Here is a 3834-nt window from a genome sequence, read left to right as displayed (position 1 = left end):
AGTCTTCACTTCAGGCCTCGGATCTTTAGGAACAAACTCCCCCTCTTCCATCTCACATTGCAGAACTGTCTCAACCACTGGAAAAATTTGTGATGTCGTTGCACCCTCTTGAGCCTGAGCCCCCTCTACAAGTTCTTCAACAATGCAAGGATCTATCAATTCTCTCTGAACTTCCTTCCCTTTATCCAATTTCTTCACACACCAAACTTCTTGTCGATTTTCTTGTCTACCATATTTCGTATCCTTACTTCTGTCCCCAATTTTCTGTTTCCTTTCACCCCCTTAGCATACCACCTTTGACTGTCTCTGTCTATGACATTTCTCACAATAAAATCCTTGTTTTTTGTACCTCACTTCCTGCCAAATTTTTTGATTTGCAGAAACAACAATCGAGAAAGCATCCACCTGATCTACCAATAAATCCACCTCCATGCACATTCTCGCACCTGTAGCCCTAGTTCGATTAAGCGTAGCATTGTCAGTTCCCAAGTATCGACCAAACCTTGTGGCTAGAATTTGTAAGCATCAGGCTTATGCATGTGCATCAGAAGACCAGGGAGAAATAACCATTGAGGGACGAAGAATGGTTCCTGCTTCAGGTTGAAATCCTTTGTCCATCGAAAAAGACAAAACCAAAATCCAGCCAAAATCCTTCCTTCACGAGACCATCCATGAAGAAAATCTCGTTCATTCTTCATCTGAACCAGTATGTGAAAATGATCCATGAAACTAATAGAAGGGATCTCCGAAAGGCCCCACGACTTTAAGATATTCAAACGGATAACGTCAATGGATGGTCTAGATCGCAAAAATTTCAAAACCAACGTAAACCGAAAATCTTCTGCCACTTTGTTCATCTTAGCCTCCGAGAATATAAAACCAATATCTCCATCAACATCAACTGGATATCTCATGGCTAGTTTGAAAGAGGAAGACGACGGGTTAACCGCATTAGCATTAAAACGTGATACTACATGGGTATACGACAAAGGTCCTAAACCACCTTTTGAAAAAGGCCCTACTAGTGGAGGATCCCCTAAAGGGCCGGTAGGCGCCGCCATCGACTCCTACACAGTTGGCGTCTTACTTCAACAAGAATTAGAGAGAGACATACTAGATTTAGAATGATTCGGACTACCGCAGAAGAAAGCTTACCAAAATTCAAAGTCCTAGAAAACCAGGAGGCGGCGAAGTGGGCGCAGTTGCAACTGATGACTCTTCTCTCTAGCAAAATTCTCATAGCAGGAGGAGGCTGGGGATTTCTCCTCTGCAAATCCCGAAAACGACACCGTCTGACTCTCTTCTATGAAACCCCAAACAACACCTAGTCACCATTGTCACAGCCTTCAATGTATTTGTGTATGTGCAGGGTCGCAGAGAGCAAGATCCGAAGATCGGCGACCATAGCTGGTACAGGTGAGGGCAGCGGCACAGCTTGTGTGGTGTCGAGCAGCAGCAGCGTGGCCAGTGGTGGTCGTGCGCACGGCGTCTCACGCACGAGTGTAGTGGGGTGGTGAACACGATTATGCATGAGAGAGAAAGCGTGAGGTTGGTGGTGGTGCAGAGCTACAGGGTTGGTCGTGAATCGTGAGAAGGGAGGGCCGGGGATGAGAGGCATTGTGCGCGTGACGGCGCGAGGGCTCATGAGTTTAATAAATAGATACATATGATAAGCTGTTTTGGTATGTTCTTTTTTTTCTATTCTCCTTTTCGTATTGGTTATTATATTAGTACTTAACTTTTTCTAAAATATTTATCCTATATTTGGAGAGACTTTAATTTGAATTTGTATTGAATTTGAATAAGATATAATACAAAATTATATTGAAATTGTCCAAATCCATTCAAATCCAAATTTAAAATTTACAATCCATATTTCTTGTTAAAGAGAGTCCCCAAATACAAACACAATGACATTTTCCTCTTTGTGATTTTCTAATTGCTGCCGACAGCTTGGGATTTCTTTAATGCTGCCAGCACATCAACATTTCTTTTCTAACTGATGGTCAAGGACTCCAACATGCAGTATGGGCTTTTGTGATATATTATTGCTCATGCAGTATGGGCTCTAGTATTTGCTGCCTACACTCCAACGCAGTAGCATGGCTATAGCTCAGGAATGATTTATCACCAACATAGCAACATGGCACAACAACATAGTAGTTTATTATTGCTACCTACACACCAACACAACGTGCAGTATGGGCTCTTGTATTTGCTGCCTGCACTCCAACACAGTAGCATGGTTGTAGCCTAAATGTATATATAAGTTTGTGTTTTGGCACAATAATGTCGCACCTTGTGAAATTCTACCATATATATGCTATGATACAAAAAATATAACAACCTGATACCCGAAGTGGGCACCAGGTACACATGTTCATAACTTTTCCCACACAGCACATCGGAACATAAATGTACAAACTCCAAATACAATACCAGAGTTCTCTTGTCACCCAAAATACATACACATTTTCCCAAAAGTCCATAAATAGATCACTCGAAACACTAAGTATACCCATTTACATAACTATGTCTCACAAAAACTTACACTAAACAAACTCTAATTAGCCAATGTTAGAAATTATAGCGGTGAGATACATCTTAGTAAGATGGAATAGATTATTATGAGTGTGTGGCAACATGAGTTTTATTATACCAAACACATCCATTAAATAATTAACTTTTAACTCATAAAACATGTAAATATGTACTCACACACACACACACACACATATGTGTGTGTGTATATATATATATATATATATATATATATATATATATTGTGACGCCTTTTTTTTTTTTTTTTATAGTCAAATCCTTCTGATACCATGATAATAATAATAATAAAGTCACCAAGACCCAAGGTGGGGTACCCAGGAAACACTTGTCCATATCCATATTTTATCTATGCAGTAGAAAACATAACCCAATTAAATTTAAGTACAATACTAGAGTACTACTGTTTCCCAAAAATATTCATACCAACCCCCGAAAATCATCAAATCCTCAAAGTCTATACAAACATATACCCAATCCCAAAATGGAAACATACCTTGACCAACATAAATCTACTCCTCTGCTATTTTGGAGCTCGGTCCGCCTGACGCCTCAGATTTCTTGAAATATTAACATCTACAGGGCTAGACACCTCTCAATAAGTAGGAACAAATTATTATCATTGTGTGGCAATGAGTTTTAGTGTATCACATCAATTTCATAAAAATATTAATTTAACTTTGAAATCATGGAAATATGTTCTCTTATCCATATATACATATATACATCTGTAACCATATATTATTCTCAAAATATAATCATGCTCAACAAATATTTTTGTATACAAAGTAACATAACTATTAAGTACCATTATATGAGTGTATCGCGACTGTAATGAGAAAACTCATTCATATCATCGTCATGTAATAACTTCACATGACCGGTTGTGCGGTCCGAAAGCGGGACTTAACCCTGGTTGGCTTACCAGGCTAAGTCAAAATACCTTATTTGTAGTACGATTAGCCCACCACAACCTGGTCCAGACCTAAGGGCATTCAACATGTCTCTGAAGGCTCAATTGACTTCCATTACCAACACGCTCCCCGATCTGTGTGATTGCACTAACTCAATCACTAGCAACGGTACCGTGCTCTCATATCATTAAACTACCAGATTGTCATTTCCATCACTCGTTATACATATAAGTTTATTTCCAAAAATTTTCATTTCTCATAAATATGCTCAAGCTCATTGAGTATTCATGTGCATGTATCACATCTCGTCTGTAACTCATGACTCATTTTTCATAAATATGCACAAGCTCATGAGTATCCA

The sequence above is a fragment of the Malania oleifera genome, chromosome 13 (genome assembly GCF_029873635.1).
Source record: "Malania oleifera isolate guangnan ecotype guangnan chromosome 13, ASM2987363v1, whole genome shotgun sequence".
NCBI lineage: Eukaryota > Viridiplantae > Streptophyta > Magnoliopsida > Santalales > Ximeniaceae > Malania > Malania oleifera.
Note: the sequence above shows the minus strand (reverse complement) of the source record.